Genomic DNA, 20,345 nt, shown 5'->3' with positions numbered 1-20,345 from the left:
CTGTCAACTGTCAGTCTACGATAAACCTACACTTGTTTCACAAATATGAACTGAAACATACAGTTTAAAGGTAGCTAAGACTATTCATATAGTTTTCAGTGAGATCTTACGTAATGTGTTGAGAAATCTTAAGGTAAGGGCGACATCTATTACCGCCATGTTTTATTTTTTCTCTTTTTAAATTACGAGAAAAAGACCTGATAAAAGACATCACTGCAGGGTAAACGTATGGGTTTTTTTCATTAATCCCACAATTTTATGACTGATGTATGCTTTAGATGCACTGGAATTTAATTTGAATAACAGAATATGCTCCAAAACCCAGCAGTGTAATCACAGTAACACACCATTTCCAAAAATGTATCTGATATTTCAAGCCCAGCATGAGCAAAACTGTGCATTTTAATGACTCTTGATTTCAGAAGGCTTTACCATCTTTTAAATGTAGCAAAGACTCCAAAATCTGGCATTCGACATCCCAACTTCTACTTGGCATGGAAGGTAAACCTGGATTGTTTTTACCTCTGGTTCCAGTTCAGTCTTGGAACTTGTTGTGTGGCGTTCCCATGTTCTCCCTGCACATGTGTGGGTTTTTCTCTCAGTGACACAGCTTCCTCCCACAGTTCAGAAACATGTGCAAGGATCACTGCTGACTCTAAAGTTGTCCGAGGTGAATATAAGTGCGAGAGATGATCTGCCTTTGTGCGTTCGTCCTTCAATGTCGAGAGTGTAGCCTGTATTTGCGAAAGGCCAGCTGAGGTGAAGAGAGCAGTGCAGAAGGTGAACGGATTGACGGACGCTTTGTAAAGGTTGATGTGTCCGAGAAAGCTTCAACAGTGAATATGTGGGACTCATTGTTAACATTAAAGAAGCTCTGTATCCATACATGTGATCAAGAGTAACCTTGTTCTTTGAATTCAACCCAGCCAACACACACGTATGGTCACAAAGTGAACAGAACACACACCGAGGTTTACTCATTCGGTACACATATGCTGTGAACATTCCTGGTGGAGAGACTGTTTTCTTGAAAGAGAAAAACTATTCTTCACACCAGCGGCAAACTTATTCAGGTAGAAGCACGAGCAGAACAAGATTGCAAGTTTGGCTCAGTAAATAAAACTGCTTTTTGTGTATGAGGTGTATATTATTCTGTGTCTGTTTGACTGCCTCTGTGTTTCCACATTTGAGGTGGAGGAAAAATACTTAACAACCAACAGGCCCAGACTGCAAAGGTGACTTCACAGGTCTTTGCAATCAGAGCCTTGGGGGAAACTATGATTTGCCTGAGGCTTGAAGATTCACAAGACTCACTGAATTGTTTAAATTTCTGCCGAGCGCAGGTTCCGACTGTGAGTGAATACTATTATCTGATTTTTCTGTCACGACACTTGAGCTAATTTCTCTTGATGTCTGTGCTTTGTTGTGTGACAAATATTTACACCAGATTAAAACTAAACAACATCCCAAACTTTTTGGGGCTGAAACTTATCTTCAGTGTGGCAGATTTCATGTACTTTCCTTGTAGAAACTGAATTTTTTATTTCTTTAATTTCCGAAAATAGGAAGTAGGGTTTTCTTCTTAAGGACCAAAAAAAAACAAACAAAAAAACCCCCCACAAACCTGCTCAAATTGGATGAATGAATAACAATTCAATTGTTATTTAGTTGTTCTGCATCTATTTTAAACAATTGGAAGCGGAATTCTTGCTGAAACACTTACCTGCATGAATGACGAAAAACAGAAAAACATGTACTCTTCAGGTGCGATCATTATATATAGCATGAAAAATGTTCCTGTTGTCCACTGTCTGACACTGAAGGGCACAATGGTAAATAAAAGAAGGGCGATAAAGCAGAGCTACCGAGTGGGTGTTGTACTTTCTAAGCCCTTAGACAAAAGAAATACATATCCTGTGGATTTCAGTGAGCTGCTGTCACCGTCGTCTTGCTCCTCTCCCATCATGGGCTTCTCTTTCCGAGCGACTCTGTTTTAATCCCTCATTTGTTCTGAGCAGAGGGAGGAAGGAAGGAAGGTATGACAAGAACAGGAATGAATGATCCCACACCAAAAAAATCCTGATGAGGAGACATGAAAAAAAGCTCACTTGGCTTTCACTCTGAGGGAAAAATGCAATGCTCTTTTGGTAACAATGCTCCCTCAGCCAATAAAATGTTCCAGTACCACTGTCATACATGCAGAGCATTTGAGGTGAGAGGTACGTTATAAAAACATCTCTTGTTACTCGATTATATCTAATATTACCACATTTGCAATTTATTATCTCATTCAGTGCCACAAATATAGTTGGTAATAATCGTTCCAACTCTGCAAGTGCTGCTTGGAGCGCCGTCAGGTCTTTGAAGTAGAAGTTTGGAAGTTTTTATATTTCCAGTGAGTAAATGAAGAGACGGCAATTGAAGAGACGGAAAGGAGCGAGAGAGAAACTCCCCATGCCACAGTGGAGACAGAAACATGGAGGCAGACTAAAAAAAGAAGAAGTCAAAATTAAAAGAATAAGCAGGCCAACGGATTCAGAGAGATGATAAAGAGAAGTGTGGCAGGGAAATCTAGAAAAAGCAAGAAAAAACTGTAATGGTTTAACGTTTTAAAAAATGTATGGTAATCAGAATCCAAACCACATCAAAAACAAAATGAGGAAAAAAAGCAAAGTACCAAATAGTGTTTTAATTTGTTGAAGATTTGTAGCTAAGGGACACATTGACAGTTTTGTTAATTGGCCAATCTGCTCCTCTTTTTTTTCCAGCATGAACACAAGACCATTTTTCTATTTCAGCATTACAAATCTAAGTCAGTTTAGGCAGGAAACGGTGGTGGGAGATCGTGTGTGTGTATGTGTGTGTGTGTGTGTGTGTGTGTGTGGGGGGGGGGGGGGGGGTTAATTTGGTTCAGAGCAATGACTTTTCCTCATCTAATTTCTTTCCCTCCAAAGAAAATCAAAAAACATGAAACAACACAGTCCTACAGTTGAATTCCCTTCAAGTGCAGTGGAGACAAATTAAAGGTTTGAAATCAGAGATATAGTTAAAGCACAAGTGTAACAGATGGCAGCTGTACATAATAAATCTATGCTCAGACACTTTTAATTGTCCGTATATCTCAACAGCCATGAACAACAATCTCTTTTTGTTCAGATTTCCCACATTTTATTGATCATCTTGAATAAACTATTTCGTCTACATTTAACCCATCCTTCTTCATCGTTAACCTTAACTCCACGTACCAGGAGCAGCGGCACTGCTGCAGCGCTCACAAGCCTGCTTTCCTCACCGCCCTCTCACCGCTGCCTCTGAACATGAAGGTTTGGCATTCAACCAAAAAGTAATACATGGCATGAGGCCTGGCTCCCGCACACGTCCAAGACTCTCGGTGTACACAACGCGCACATGAGATTCTTGATGAGTGACTTCCAAGCTGCTGCCGCCGTTGACGCTTTGATTTGAGGAAGTCTTGCAGATTTGCTGATGTGATTCTTAAAATAGCAGCAAATAGGTAGTCTCTACTCCTGTGAGCATGTTCCCCGGGTGCCTTTCTAAATAAAATGCCGCCTGAGCTCGCGGAGAGCATCTCACTCCGGTATGGCAGCCAGTGATGAATGCTTCATGTGGCTCCAAGTTAACCAAGTTCATACTGAAACAGTCCCCGGAGCGTTGCCATCAATCAAAGCCTCTCTCAGGAGCTGTCAAGCGATTTTGTCGACTTTTTTTTTTTTTTTTTCCCCTGCTGCCATGTGCGGTTGCGCCACAACAATATCCGGCCCACCTCATTTGCTCCCATTACAGAGGCAGCTCTGGCTTTTACTTATTCCCCTCCTGACGCCCCTGGGCAGCATATTCCACGTACACTTCACTCTCCAGCCTCCCTTCAACCGCTCACTTATTCATCACAGACTCGCCAAGCAGGCTGCTTAGCTGACAGCCACCAAATTTCATAAAAAGGAGATGAGCAGACGCACGGACACGAGTGCTGAGCGACGGGAGACACGGTCAGCATGAACCCAAGTTTGCTGGAAGTCAAAGCAGATTTTTAGCAGACAAATTTGGCCCAAGCACTGGGAGTGAATTAGAGGAGGGGTGAAAAAAAAAGAAAAGAAAAGGAGGGATGCATTTTTACATTGTCTGTCCCTTTGGGCTCAAACAGTGCACAGTGCATGAACTCCCCTCACACACGCACACACACACACACACCCTACTTCCCCTTTTTACACTTCTTTTCTCATCTTCTTCTCCCCTCTCTCTCATTTAGATTTATCTCCTGTTCACTCTCTCTCCTCCATGCTTCATCCCAGGCTCTCCTCTCTTTTCCTACATTCCCCTTTTCAGCCAATCACTGCAGAGAGAGGTGTGGTTTTAACAACTGTGGGATGGACAGAGCTATGGAGAGAGAGAGAGAGAGCGAGAGAGAGAGAGAGAGAGAGAGAGAGAGAGAGAGAGAGAGAGAGAGAGAGCGGCGCTGAAAAGAGACGCTTTCCTGCGCGTCTTGGAGAAGCAACGCCAGTCCTGACACTGAGTGATGACCGTGGCGCAGAGAGAGTCGGCGGACCGGGAATAAAATCGCGGAATAAAACACACACATACACACTCTGACACGCACACGCGGGAGGGCGCTCGGCTCGTGTATACCTGCGCGTCTTCTCTCCGGCCGCAGGTGCGCTACAGCGCCTCTAATTGGAGTTGTTTTTTTGTTTTTTTTTTCTGGGTGAGAGAAGTGAGTGACAAAGATATCTTTCTGGGATTATTTCTTCTATTGCACTGCGTCGTTTGTTATTTTTTTTAATTTTTTTCCTTTCTTCTCTGATACTCTGAAACCAAACTTTGCCTGCGCCTGCAGTCACATTTCAACTCCAGGTTTGAAGGAAGATCTGAATTTGGAGGGTTCTCCCCCCATCCCGCCTTTATAATCTTAATTCGCTCATTCAGACTGATTTTTTTTTTTGAACACGGATTACACCGGACAGCTTCTCCAGCCGAAAGGAGAATTCCTGTAAACTTCAGTGTTGTGCCGAGAGACGGAGACTCTCTCTATCCCACCGCCGATTAAAGGCGTTAAAGAAGAGGACAATGCCTGGATTATTACAGCCGCCGTTCAGCCTGCCCCGGGGAAGAGGGGCAGAGTGAGAGAAGGAGGTGAAGAAGGGAAGTCGGTGGCGCTTGGCCGCCGTCCACTAGTTCGTTAGCGCCTTTGCTGGTCGGGCTCTCCAATCTCTTTTTTTTTTTTCCCCCGGATACGACACAGAAACATCGAGACACGCACGGGGAGGACCTGCGTTCACACCCTGGGTAAGTTTGAGTGTTGCCTCTCAGGCGAGGGAATGAAACGCGGGAGTCCGGGGAAGTGCAGCTTCGCCGCCGTGCGTTTTTACGCGCAGCGCACTCCGATACGCGCAAGACACGATGCGGGATCAGGACGGCCAGTGACGCACGATCGATTAGAGAGAACGAGAAGTGGGGACGGGCACGAATTTGGCATCAGACGTGACAGATGGGGAGTCTCATTTTCACGTTTCGGCATCATCGGGGAGCTGCGCCTGTAAAATGTGACGCGTGGTGTCAACAATCAGGAGGAAAATGTTACGCGAAGAGATCGCACGTGTCAGTAAATATTTGACATGACATGTGGGTCTGATGGAAACGACCCCTTCATGTCACAAAGTGCTGTGTGCATATATGATGTGAGCGCGATCAAATGTGCAATTTTGAGTTGTGCATCCGCCTCATCCCGATCGTGCTCTGGAAACGTGCGTGTTGCCTCTCCGAGGTTGCTATAATGCAGTGCAATCTGCACATACATTTCTGACTGTGTGTGTGTGTGTGTGTGCGTGCACGCGCGTCCGCCTGTCGACCCAGCGCAGTTTATTAATGCCAGATCATTTCATTCATGAACTGAAGTCGAACCTGACTTGTCCTTCAACCTCTGCTCTGCTTCAGCTCACCAACGTGCGTTGCTGCTCTCTCCCCTAACCTGTGTGTGTGCGTGCGTGCTTGCGTGCGTGTGTGTGATATTATTGCTCCATCACTCACCCTGAATGCCTGCTATGCACCATGCAATTTCTCACAAAGTCTCTGAACCATGTAAGCACAACATTTACCTGTCAGCTACTTTGTACTGTATGTGGCCACAGGAAATCCAAGAAGAGGAACTCCTGTTTCAGATTTACACCGAATATCCACTCCCACTCCACCTTGCTCCAGCCAAAAGAAGTCCTGTCAAACAGTCATGGAGAAGGAAAAAGTAGTAGAACAGAGGACTCAATTCAACAGCCAGAAACGACGGCATAAAGAAAAACAACCTTTTCATTTGCAAATGTTGTTCAAATGAAATCAGTATGCAATGCAATTTCAAATTCATCTTGAGAAGATTGTGAGATGTGCTGACACTATGGACATTTCAGTGATATACTGCAGCAGTGAGAGCATGTAAATGAAGGGCTGAGTGCATGACACACTGAGCTCTAATGCCACGTTGTTTAATGGCAGTGTAAGTGTGCGTCCATACTGACATCAGGACTCAATCGAAGGCAAAAAGGTGCACTGAAAGCTCCAGCCAGTAATGAGCGCATAAGGAATGTCCATTAGAGAACGCACTCGGGTGGGGGTGGGGGAGTTTCAAATAGCTAACTTTATAACTTTTTGTAAACTAGTATTTAACTTTTTTCCACTAAACAAGGGCTTTGGGCAGGTTTCCATGTTAAATACCTACGGAACTGTGCTTGACCTGAATGAAACTGAACCGCCTGGCTGCTGTAACTGATACTATATTACTGACTATTGTAAAATGGAAAGTGTTACATGAGATGATAAATATTGAAATCAACACATCTTCCTAGTACAGTTTCCCATGAACCACCAAATGGTCTCGTTTGACTTTGCCATCCTGGTTCATGCCCATGTCTTCCAAACTTGAACCACCCATTTCAAGCAGTTTGTTTAAAATATGATCAAGACATCCAAGTGTCCTTCCTTGATTAATTTCTCGAATGCCATATGCACAGGAAATGACCCTTTTAATATAAATATTTCAGTGTATCTCTTTCTGAGTGCGACTCTACAAAGACGCCACGTCTTCTGTCAAGTGTGAATAAAATTCAGTGTAACTGTGATTATAAGTGAATGCAATACTTACAACTCAGTTTGTTTCAATGTAAATTTACTGTAAAGCTGTCACATTACTTGTGACGCGTTTAATTAAATCTCATCATACAAGAAAAAACTTGTACTCAGTCTGAAACACTGAAATGATCTTAATCCAAAAAGTCCAAGAGCTGAAATGAAAACGTCTCCCTGTCTGAGAAGGAACATACCTATTTGATCCTGTTTTTAAAAGAGAGCTGCTTATTGCCAAATGAATGGCACATTGTGCTGAAACTGAAACATAATCACAGACGCATTAGCACTTTGTTGGGTTTGATTCTTAATGAAACAGGAAACCAAATAACAGGTTTTCAAAGCTTGGTGGAATTTTAAAATGTCCTTCAGACTGAAAGATAATCGTCAAAGAGAGTAATACCCCACAGGAATGGAAGAAAGATCAGTATCGCAGTACAAGCAAGCATTTAATCCACCATACATGTTCACATTACCTGGTAAACAAGGGGCTCAATAAGGTACATAAAACGTGGGATTATGATCTTTCAAAAAAATTATCTGAGGCAATTTGAAAAAAGTTATGAGGGAAGGGCCTCAAGAAGTTTTACGGTGAAAAATCAGTAAATGTTCGTTTGGGTGGCCTGATGCTTTGTCAACACAAGTTCCATTGTTGCATGCACATTATACAAGGCCTGCTTATCGAATCAGTGCCTGGAGCCCAGCATTAGACCACACATTAACTTCAGCTTAGCCTGCATTGCAAATGTGCAAAATGGAAACTCAGTGGTTTGTTCAGTTGTTTTGCAGTGCTGCTTTGCTGCTGGTATGTCTGTTTGAGAAATAATAATTAAAAAAATTACAGCTGAAATGAAAACTTTGATTTGCCAGTTACCTTGATGCATTCTCTCATCCTAGCAACGTTTCTCTACAAAATCAAATAAGCACAAAATTAAACCACTTCTTATTTTGCTCAGGACCCTGTGGAATCCTTTTAAAAGCCCCTCACAATCCTCCAGTTGGTGCTTTTAAAACTGAAGCTGAAGTGCAAAAATGATGTTCCTCTGCAAAGAAATTACTTTGCATTCTTGTAATGATGCATCCCTGAACTAGACGGTCCTCTGAAGACACATTTCACAGCTAACAACTCCTGATAAGTTGTCTTCAAGGTGCCAGTTTAATATCTCATAATTCTGTGGATATTTCCTCCCATCGATTTACCGAAAGCACAAGCAGCGGCAGAAGAAGAAGAAGAAGAAGAAGAAAAAAAAAAGACAACACCTTGTGCTGGATTTGATGCTCAGTTCTTCTCGTACTTGTTTTTTATGGTTTCATCCAAGGTGGTATAATTGAAAGAAAACTCATTTCTGGGCCAACAACTGGAGCGGGATCAAAAGAGCATCATCGAAATGCATATAATCTGTATAGAAATGTAAATGTTTGTACTTCACAGATTGACTCATGCATATGATGCATCTGTGCCCTTCTAATGGCAAGGACAGGGGGAGATATTGAAAACCCAGGTTTTTTTCAACGATTGATATTTAATAGCCCACCTTCATATTTCCCACCAGCATCATTTCTTAGCATCATCATTTGCCCTTTTCAACACGAATGAAACACAAGTTTAATCTGTAAACGAAGCCAGGCATGACTATGGAAAGGTTGCTTTTTCTCGATGAGCTGTGTTTATGCCTATAGCATGACAGATTTTAATCAGGCTGCGTAGACTGACTGAAAAATACTTGTCAATGTTCATCTAGCTGAAACAATCACGGAGAAGTGTAAGCATATTATCACATTGATATAACACATTAGATCTGTGTGACCACAAAATGAACAATGACAGAAATAAACAATAAACCGGGATTATATGAACCTGAAATGGCATGAAAAATAAACTGATCAATGAGAGAAAAACGAGAAAGGCATCGCGAGGTATCGTGGCATTAATTGTGTTTGCAACCTGGAGCGCTGAGATTGAGATGATGTAATGCTTTGGAAAAGAGAACCAGCAGATTTTGTGGGAGGTGTTAGGTTTTTGCTATTTAATTCTGATAAAGTGGTGTTAGATGGACTTTCTTCCAGAGGAAGCACATTTTCCATCATGTAAGAAAAAAAAAAAGTCCTTTAATGTTACCATTCGCTTCCTGTAACCTTTAAAGCAGCTGTGGGTGGGAAAGTGTTAAAGCTTTGAGAGACTTACAGCTATCTCTGCTAAAATTACACTTGCAGATCCTTGATCTTTCACTGTAGGAGACAAAGAAAATTTGCAGGAAAGTGGAGATGAAATGAGGTTAACCATGTAATTTTGGGAAATGGATAATCTTCGTGGACGTCACATGAGGCTCTGCTCTGCGATTCAACTTGTTGCATCTTACGACGGCCACCGAGTGGACTCACTGTCATCTCGTTCAAGCTGAGGCTTTCAATTACGGCCACAATATAAAGAGAAATTAGTAGCTCTATAAAATAATGAATCTTCTTCCTATGAAGGGAAGACAGGTCAGCCATTAAAAAGTTGTCACATTAGTTTGATTAGTTACATATGAGGCCTCACAGAAAGCCAAGCCTGGTGCCATAATATCGGTACTTTAAAGTAGCATTGTTATGCTTCTGCAGCTAATTACATTTCCTTTTCACAATTAATTGAATTTTTAATTAGACATAGGATATGCTTAGCGGTAAATCATCTATTTATCCATCTGCCCAGCCTTCCGTACACAGTATATTGTGTCTCACCTAGTCTACATTAGTCTGGAGAGCTAAGAAGCCCAGAAATCCATGCTCCCTGAAACTTTCTCCAGCTCTGTGAGTTCCTCACAGGTTGACAGAGATGTAATCTCTCTGTCCACTTCTGGGTCGACCCCAGAGGCTTGACCCAGTTGGCTTCACCTGGTCCCCACTGAGACGCATCCTAATCAGAGGCCCGGCCCACCTGAAATGGCTCCGTCTCAATGCGGAGGAGTCGCGGTTGTAGTTTGAATTCCAGCTCGGTGGCGCTTAAGGTCCAACACCCTGCCAGGAAAACTCATTTCTACCGCTTGTATCCGTGATCCCATTCTTGCGGTCGTGACCCGGGTTCATTACTTACTATAGGTCAGGTGAGAGATGTTGACAGACTGGTGAAGAGAAACTTTGCCTCACGGCTCCCTCTTCATCGCCACACTCTGCTGCGACTTGCACCAGTCCATGGCTGATCTCATAGTTGCTCCACTTAGCATAAATAACACAAAAATATATTTTCTGGGCATTTTGATATCAAGTATCTTTTTGTTAGTTTGCAGTTTAATATATATTTTTTTTCCTCCTTCCTCTCGATTAATTTTGTCCAACCTTTTTAGATTGTGCAATATACTATTTCTCAGCACGGAAATCAAGAGTAATGAAAACTCTATAAATGCTAATGTCTCACTGACTCTGTGAATTATGTGAAACAGCTTGAAGTACATTGTTGGGTGGCCCAATTTAGTTGTTTCCTTTCGCTGTCCCAAATTAAAAGCCCGTATTTCAAAGTTAATGCTCACTGACATGTCGTCAATACTTCAGGTGCTTATATGGTTTTGAGCCAATTTTATTCTGAACAGTGAAAAAAAAAAAAAAAAACAACAACAAAAAAACACTCCAGACCTGCCTGTGTCAACTGCTTCAGAAAGAAATTCAAATACCTTTTGAAAAGCTTAAATGGGCTCACATATAAATCTGCAAAAAAAAAAAAACTAAAAACCTCCAAATATTTGACTATCTATGTCATCCACTTTCAAACAAACGTCATCCATTCACAAAGTAAGTATAAAATCTTTTGTTTTTAGTGACCTGTTAATTTAAGCAGCCCGCAGCCAGAATAGTGAGCTTCATGAACTTTTTATTCAAGGCTGAGATTTTGCTTTATCCTCTCTGTTTTTGTGGCCGTCATTAAAAAACAGCACCTCTAGGGAACTCGCAACAAAAAAAAAAGAAAAAAAAAAAGAAAGATGAAACAATAGCCCTCAACATCAGCGCCACCGCCGCCGCTTCAGTCTGCGGCTCTGACACGCCTCTCGTGGCAAACATCGGATGTGTGCCTGGCTTCAGTTGCTCGTTCAAGGCAAAAACAGGGGAGCACTGGAGTGCAGGGAGGGAGGAACATGAAAGGCAGTTAAACTCTCTTTCTCTCTCTCCTCTTGGCCCTTTCTCCTCCTCTCTTTGTACATCAAAGTGCTTGTCTCTTTGTAAGGAAAAGCCACATGCATCCCACTACAGCTGTAGTAGGAGGGGATGTGGAGAATTGGCCTGAGTGAGCAGCGTGAACGCTCCATTGTTTCCCATATGTACATTAATCCTGATCCAATGTTAACTGCAGCAGTCCAAAGCCTCGCTGACATTTCAATCTGCACAGGGGGTGGATGGCAGTCAGAGGGCATTTGTGTTAGTGTTGTGCATGTGGGTGTGGTGTTTTTAATACCCTTTTCTTACCACTGCTCAAAAAAAGAGAAAAACTCTGCTTTCTTTTTTTATTTAATCCACTGAGGATTTTTTTTTAATATATAAGCTGCTTCCAAGTATTCTCATGGACTAAGCTATTGAGTTGTCTGGAAAAATGTCTGTCACATTAATGAGTTTTTCTTTGGAAAACCGGTTGAGGGATTGATCCGTGGTTCGCGTCGGGAGCCAGCTGGGGAATTGCTTTTTAGACTTGTGTTTCAGCAAGGTTAAGTAGAAAATGTGCATAAAATGACTACTTTTCCTATCTTAGTTTTGACACTAAGCTAAAATGAGTGAAATTTGAGAAGCTATAAAGAAAGTGGAAGTCCCCAGCAGACACTTAGTTTTGTTGATCATGTTGAAATCTACTCACCAACATCCAATCAATGTTTTCAAACTTTGAAACATTGCACAAATTTTTTCTCATCTCGAGTTGCTTTTGGTATAAACTCAAGTTTGGTTTAACACAATTGCAGATGCACTTCACTGCGGTTTGGGAGATACGCTGATTAATTTAATATGGGAGAAGTCCGTCAGCTGGAAGAGATTTAACAAGACATTTGGAGTAGTCCTCTAATCTGTAGGCAGGACTAATGTATGGCCATCCTGGATTTACTTGATCTTTTGCATCACTGTGACTTTAAAGCTCTCATCCAGGCTCTGGAATTTATCTCAGCCCAGAGACCACAAACAGCGCAGACGTCTCAACCAGGCCGGACCAGTAAAATGACATAATAACTTAATAATACAAGTAACCTGTTAATTGTTTTTATTTATTTAAAATTTTCAATAATATATACAGCGGTTACATTGTCAACAATGAATAAAAAAATTCTCTAAAAATGGACACACATTTGCATAAAATGCAGCACATTGTTGCTTTAACTTCATGTATTAATGATGCGGACCGTAAAACCTGTCACCCAGGCCTCTGTCGGACGAGGGAAGAAGGAACGTTAAGGAACACCAAACCCTCTGCGCCAAAGCGGTACATTATTTATAAGTTATATTCCACTACAATGTCTGATGAGAGTCTCTTTCTCTCACCTTCTGCTCACCAGGCTTTCCCTTTAACCCGTGTCCGTTTGCTGTCAATGATCAGAAAAGACTGCGTGGTGAGAAATACACTGATTATAAGTTACGGCATTGATCTGCGTATTGAGCTATATCATGCAGATTAATTGGCTCTGACATTGAAAGTCTCCATTGATTTTTAATTTTTCTTTTCACTGTTGCTGTTAAATGTGATTCGCACGCGCACACACACACGCGCACTCACACACATACAAACTGCTGTAAGCCAAGCAGGTTATACAGATGAAATGTACCAGTTGTACTTCCTTGACCCACTTTATCAGCATTCATGTGCTCAGTCCTTGTGCAGGCATTTACTCGTGCCTCTTTGGTGCAAGACAGAGGCAAGATGGAGTTCTGATAGTATGAAGAATACCAAAGAGAGAGCCCAAGGAAGTCAGAGAGTACGAGTCAGTTATGCATAACTCTATATTCATGTTGTTTTATGTCATGCATGGAGGGCAGCAGTGAATTTGCCGACTGTGCAGAAGAAGGAAGAAAAAAAACCAGCCAAACAGCTTGTCTTTCACATCAGTAAGATACTCCTTGGCCCCAGAATACATTTTACATCCAAACATCGTCCTTATTCCCTTCAGATTGAGCGGGTTGCTTCAAAGCAGGATGAAGTTGAATGCTCGGGTGCGCTTATTAAAAACCAATCACGCAGCCGCATCGGCCTAGCAGACACCGGCGAGAACATCTGGGAAGACGTGATAATAGCCTTCCTGCCCGTTTAGACATGCCCCCACAGCCCCCACTGGAAGCATGTGTCACCATGATTACGTCCGTGTGAAGGTGGGGAGCAGAAATGTGGAACCTGTTGCAAAATGAATATCGAAGGAACAGAGGAAAGCTCAGGAAAAGTGATCCGATTCTGTCTGCAGCTGCAGATTAAAAACAAGACAGGTTCCAACAATAGACAATAATAGAAATCGGAATTAAGATCAATCTGAACTAAAGTATTCACGTGTGTTCAATGCTATACTCTTTAATGTGGATTAATATTCAAATATGATTGTTCATGTCAGAAAAAAGATAAATATAGCTTTGAAAAAGACAATTAACCTTTTATTTCTATTTTGTTACATACATTTAATACATTTATGGTGCTTGCATTGACATATAAGCAAATGTTTGTCAGCCTTTGCACACAGGAGGATTGCTACTCTCTGTAATCATCATACCAACATTTCTAAATCCTACATCTTGGTTTAAGTGTTCAGTGAACAGCTAAATTGTAAATCTGGTGAAAAATTAAGGAATGGCATGTCATGCAATTACATCCGAGTGCATTCTCACATGTTAAGCTTTGTAAAATGTAAATTTCCGTGCACAGATTTTAATTTGGTGTGAAATGAAACTAATTGGCTTTGGGTAGCCATCAATTTCCAGATACAGCCAGCCTGGTCATTTGTGTGCAAGATGAGTTTTTGCACCACACAACGCGGGTTTTCTATTCATTATAATCTCTTTGGAAAATTGAATATCAGCAATAGTCTGTCAGCCTTTCCTCTGTTGTCATAGCAAAATGTGATACTTAACTAGCTGAAATTCTTCCAAGTGCGGTGAAGGAAATGAGTTCCAAATAACTGTGTCTCTAATAATGCAAATTTATTCGTTGAAGAGGCATTTTTCCTTTTTTATTGGCTTGGTTTCAGAGAAGTTAAATCTCTAGATTTGTTTGGCTCCGTTTGCATGCCTGATTACATATTTAATTCATGAGAAGACTTTTCAAAATGTCGGCTAATAAACCTAACTCCCCTCAGCCGCGCCTTCAGGTTCCATGTTTTGGCTGAGTAACCCAGTGTGCAAGCTTCAAACTTAATCATGCGCAGGGCTTTAAGGAGCCATTCACAAGAGTCTGACTTAGCATCCGAAGACCCCAAAATGACGGATTTCTTTTCCTCTCTGGGAAGTATTTTATGGAACGGAATGCTTGAAAGGTGTGTGCATGTTTCACTTACTCCCTTTTGAAGGATGAAATAAGTGAGAGCTCTTTTGATCTCAATCAATAGCCATAAATAATAAAGGAGATAAGGGTGGAAATATATAGGCTGATACTTGAGAAAAGCAGCTCTGAGGAGCTTCCGAACAACAGAACCGAGTGTAAGTGAGGATGGGGTGCACATTTAGGAAGCATGCCTCGAATCCCAAATGCAACTCACATCACGCAGTGTGCATATTGCATTGATTGTCAGTTTACATTAGATTCTTGTATTTTTCTTAAAAAGTTATCGTGCGACAGTTTTGACTTGCAAATGGATAGACCTTTTAAATGTACTCTTTCCACTGACTGTGCTGCTGCCAAAACCCAGATGACAGGAAACAACAGCGGGTCCCACAGCGCAGAGCTGTCGGACGTATTTTGCCATGGCTCTCGTCTCTCAGGCCGCATGGTGGCTGGAGCTCGTTGTGGTTGTAAAATATCTCCACTCATGGCTGTGATCTCTGCTTTTAATATTTCAGGATGGTTCTCCTAAAAGCCTATCGATTTCTGCACAGACCGTTTTTGAAAAGCAGGAAGCTTAATGAGCGGCAGCGAGCGGTTCGGTTCGAGGAGCACCTGTGAACACGTCTTAAGACAGAGATGAGCTGCGCAGGTTGGGTATAAATGGAGTGTCAGATGACACAATAGCAATGGAATATTAATTTGGCATGTGTCTAACACATTGTTTTATTGTTGCAGAGGGGATAAATAAAATTACCTTCCCTAGAAATGAAACCATAATCTGAATTTTTGGCTTAATGAAATAGAATTACCACATTTTGCCTTTTTCATTGATCGAATTTCAAACTATCAGATAAAAATTTTCCGATGAAGATTTTAACAAAATCAGTGCAAAAAATAATGTCATTGATTGTATTTTCTCCTGGGGAAAATTCTGCCCACTTGGAGAATTGGCAAAACCTCTTAAAAGACATATGGCCGAGTGCAGTTTAATTGATTTAACTCTGTGAGATTCTTTATAGATCCTTAAAGTGTTGTGCATGGGGGTGGGGCTACATGGTGTTATAGTCACGAGCAGCCTTATACAATGGGAAGATGTTGGTTCAACTCCAGACTCTTCATGCTTCTGTTTAAAGTTTTCATGTTCTCCCTGTGCCCTGGTTATCTTCAGGTTCTGACTCCCAGAACCCAATGTGCCTGTTAGGCCATGACTCCAAATTGGTTGTAGATATAAGTACTTTTCTGATGTTGGAAATCGTTCCAAGATATCATTCCCATCACCCCTTTAGTCTTGGTACAGTCGTGGACAGCAAAATTGAGTGATACGTGGATTTGCACAATGTTTTGCCAAATGATGCAAAAGCAGTACTTCACGTTCCGAAGCTGTCCAAGACTGTGCGGTGGACTGTGGTGGACTGGCTGATATACGTGGCCAGTCTAAGATCAATTTATATCCAGCAACAAGAGGAAATGTGCAAGATCAATGCGGAGTCATACTGAAATCATACGAGATGGTGCTCAGTCGTAGTGAAATAAATCACGACAAATCGGATAATCGTGGAAGATTGCATAGTGTTAGGTGTGACAATTCACCTGGACTTTCGAAAAAATATTTTTTATGAGCTCAATCCGTCCACGGTCTGCGACGGTGCTAGATGTAAATCACACTGAATTTTAGGAGAGCACAACGCCGTCTCCATGCATGACATCTGTCCGCCAACTCTGTGCAAATGTACATCGATCCGTGGTTTTATTTGATGTGCCATCAGTGCACTTTTTGTTCTTCGTTTCTCCTACAACTTGGTACCATCGTGTCCTGCAGACCTCAACGTTGTGAACGTGTGAAAGCTCAGTGAGTTTGGTAGATGTGGGTGATGGATAGCTCGTGCATTTGAAGAAAGTTATTTTGTAGAATTCAAAATCTTGAGTTTAATTTTTGCGCCAACAGGGTCAAAACTACCTTTCGAAAAAATGCAGGCGAATGATGTTTTATTATGTATGCTACTAGACACAATGATAGACACGCCGCACTGGAAAATCTTTGTTCTCTGACTTTTCTTCCTGTCGGTATCAGAAGTGGTTCCAAGTTTCAAGCATCACTTTGAACTTGGCGTCTGGGCTGATCCTGCAGTCAGCCGTGATGTGCCAGCTCCTCTGAATAGCTTTAACAGGATTGGACCTTCGCCTCAACAGTGACGCACTAAGCCAGTCAAGGTCACTAACAGCATCACATAAAAGAAGACATCAGTTCTTAATGAAGTCATACATCACATTTAGCATATGGCTCAATTAGAGGCTTCATAGAGATTATTGAGATTATATTATCCCAGTGCATTCATTAGCTAAGCTCCAATAGTCCCCCATCTGATTATAAGCTGTGAGGGGATTTGCTGCTATTGACTGGGAGCAGTTCAAGCATGGCGAAAGATGGAGTCACTGGTAATGTAGGGGATGTAGCTTATATGTTTGGGTGGGTGTGTGCTTAATTGTGTCAGTGTGTGGGTTTCCATGTAAAAATGCTTGTGGGCAAACACGTGTTTATGCCTGTGAGCAGCAGCAGATTTAGCTCATAATTGCTTGAGTGTGATCGGACGTGCAGTGAAGACAAAATATGACCATAAAAGTGTTTGCATGGACGGCGTCTAGCGTGTGCGCCTGTATGTGTATGAATGTGGGTGAGCACGTGTGTGTGAGGAAGTCACGACTCACCGTTATATGAAGTGATGAAAGTTGTGTTGTATTTAGTGATGTCGCGAGTTCACTGTAACCTGATGTGAGCACGGATTGTAGCTTTTTTTTTTTTTTTTTCCAGAGGAACACAATGTACCTTTCTCTTTGAGATTCTTTATAAAAGCAGGTCTTTTTCACAATAGTACTAAAGTTGTTTTTTTTCCCTCCCTCTTCTAATGTGATATGATTTTGTGTTTTTCTAGTAGACTTTTTCTTTCTTTTTTTTTTTTTAGGATGGAACGCAGGTAGGGGCTTTCTCTGGATGTTATTTTGAAAAGACAGACTAGTGGTATTGTCTTAAATCAGGACTACAGATTCTTTTTTATTCTTTTTTTATGGCTCGGCCTCAGTTGTGTGAATTTACTCTGCATGCTCAGACGTCCTCCGGCAGTCTGAACACGTGCGCGTTGGGTTAACTGGTGACTCTAACTGGCCTGTGGGTGTGAATGTGCAAGTGTGTTATCCACTAATAGACTGGTGACCTGTCCATGGTGCTGTACTTGTTAGCTTTCGAAGATGCAGGGTCATTTTGGAAAAAAAAAACAATTTGTGTTACAACATACAGTACATATATATATATATATATCCATATATATATATATATATATATATATATATATATATATATATATATTTCTCATGACATTGTGTCATTAAAATCGCTGGCCCTTCTCGCTGGTTAATGATTAATGGAAGATAGTTGTTTTCAACATTAGTTGAATGCACCAGAGAAAATGTGCTGAAAAATTATGTTTCAAAAAATACTCGGGGTCTTGAAGCCGGAGATACGTTGAAAAAATGTAGAATAATACACCTTCTACTTTTTATTTGTGAGATTCATCGGCAATAATGTGTGATAAAACAACAGCATTTGCTGTTGCACACGTGTGAAAGCAAGTGACCCGCGGTAAAGGTCGGCAAGAGGCCGATCCAATCTGGAGAGGTCATGTGAAAGTCGTAGACAATTATCGTTACTGAAGTAATTGTAATTAGTGCTGAGGAGAACCTGATGAGCTGAACATAAAAACACGATGCTGGCGATGTGATGTATTTTCCAAAGACGTTTGAAGTGATATGACAAACATGTGAGGACCTCGAGTGACTCAATCTTTTTCCCATCTTATCAGGGAATTGGCCATATTTAGTAACTGTCATTTCTTAAAGACACTGATCATGGAAATCACAGAAGACATGAAAAACTAGTTGTCACAATCACATATAAGTTTTTCATGTAGTTTAGAGAATGTGCACATAGTGTGACATGCTTTATATTTAATGTATTTACATATACACTGATGTGTTTTGCCCTTTTGCCTTGGAGAGGCACTTCTGACTCTCTGTGAGGACATCTGATTGTTTTTCTGATGAAATATGAGAATCATTGGTACACTGTGTGTAAAAACAAATCACAATAGGCACATTGTGAGCAAGCTTAACACTTGTTGCAAATAGCGCTTTATAGTTCAGGATAGTTTTATTGAATGAAATCCAGTAAGAAGCAAATCCCATTTAGACCAAATGTTAAGCTTCAAATCAAAAATGATATGCAGATTTGGTCTTTTTACACCATTCCCCAAGGATTTTATTCTGAACAAAAGACTAATCTTTTTTTTTTTCACTTCTGTCATTTAAAAAATAGCTCCTTGACACAACCTTCAAAAACTCCCCGGGTAGTGATTTTTCATTTTCGTGTATTTTAGTGAGTAACCTGCAAATGGTTAAGTGTTCTTGGATTTAGAGTGGCATCCCTGGCATTTAGTCAATTTCTCTGTCCCTTGTGCCTAAATTGTTTCTTGATTAACATCAATTCAACATAAACTATGAGCCTTAAACTGTTTCACTGTAGTTGCATATAAGCATGATTTCTACTTCAAAGGATTTGGTTGTTTTCTTACTGAAAAGCACAACCAAGAATCACATAGAAGGAATACCAACAGTAATACAATGATACAATCCATAAAAAGTCCCTTGCTCGTGGCGACCAACAAATAATCCCTACTTAAAAACTGTCCTCTGAGCTGATCCCATCCGCTTACTCATCCGTGAGAGAGAAAGTTCTGTTCTGTTCCAAGGGATGAATTGTGAAATGGCACCTTGAACTCTGAGAGGTTACATCATGTTACCGGGCAAAATGAGTGCCTTTACTGTTGGGATTTAGTTCCTTCGATTTCTTTTTTTTTTTTTTTTTCCATTAGTCATCCCTCATTCACAGCTGGGACAACAGATCAATGCCGGAGCAGAATGTGGTCCATGTTAGATGTTGCAAATACGGGAATGCAGCAGAGAGTGTCACCTGAAATAGAAGCCTTTACTAATACAGAGAAATGACTGTAGCTTTTTGGATAACAGGTGTCTGATGAAGCAAATTCACAAAAAGCCAAAAAAATCGATATAAAAAAAAATCTGATGTCTATCAGATGTTCTGCAACTTGGTTGTAAGTCCTCTTTACATTTTCTGATCTGGATGATTCACAGACAGAATGTTTGATCATGGTTCTGATGGTTTTTGCAATTTATAATTTTGCAACACATAGTTATGTGATACCTATGTCATGTTCAATAGATTATAACATCTTAAAACACTTTCCACTGACTTTTTAAAATCATTTGCATGTCCCATGAAACACGCTGTCTAAGGTTGTTGCGCTTTACATCTGGAGATTCAAAGTGAACCTCCTCTGCTCAGCCTGGATTCAATAGCTTGATCGCATTAGGTATTTATTAAGGTATTTCTTTTTGAAGAGTTCCAAATGTACTATTTTTTTAAATTTTCTTCCTTAATTAACATATTCATTACATTTTCTTTGACAGGTTTTTGACTAATTGATTAATAAATTAGTAATAGTTCATAAATCACTAAATTACTAATAACTTTATTTAACAAAATGTGGAAGCTTAGATCCCTCATTGCATGTCTCATTTCAGTGTATTGAGCTTTAGCTTGCCTTTTCATTACAATTCAAGTTGCAGGAAAGTTTTTTTTTTTATGCTTTAAATAAGAAAATGGAGCAGTGTTGTCTCATCT

The 20,345-nt window shown here is 40.9% G+C and overlaps 1 protein-coding gene across 1 annotated transcript in view; it reads left to right on the top strand.

Moving 5' to 3' along the window:
• The first annotated feature begins 5,014 nt into the window (after positions 1–5,014).
• brinp2 (bone morphogenetic protein/retinoic acid inducible neural-specific 2) overlaps positions 5,015–20,345 on the top strand; it is a 189,472-nt gene continuing 174,141 nt past the window's right edge. Inside the window, exon 1 of the mRNA XM_030115651.1 lies at positions 5,015–5,301. The gene's annotated coding sequence lies outside the window, so the exon portion shown is untranslated. The remainder of the gene's footprint in view (positions 5,302–20,345) is intronic.

Source organism: Salarias fasciatus, chromosome 18, assembly GCF_902148845.1.
Source record: "Salarias fasciatus chromosome 18, fSalaFa1.1, whole genome shotgun sequence".
NCBI lineage: Eukaryota > Metazoa > Chordata > Actinopteri > Blenniiformes > Blenniidae > Salarias > Salarias fasciatus.
The sequence above is the reverse complement of the archived record's forward strand: the minus strand, read 5'-3'. Positions and strand labels throughout refer to the sequence as shown.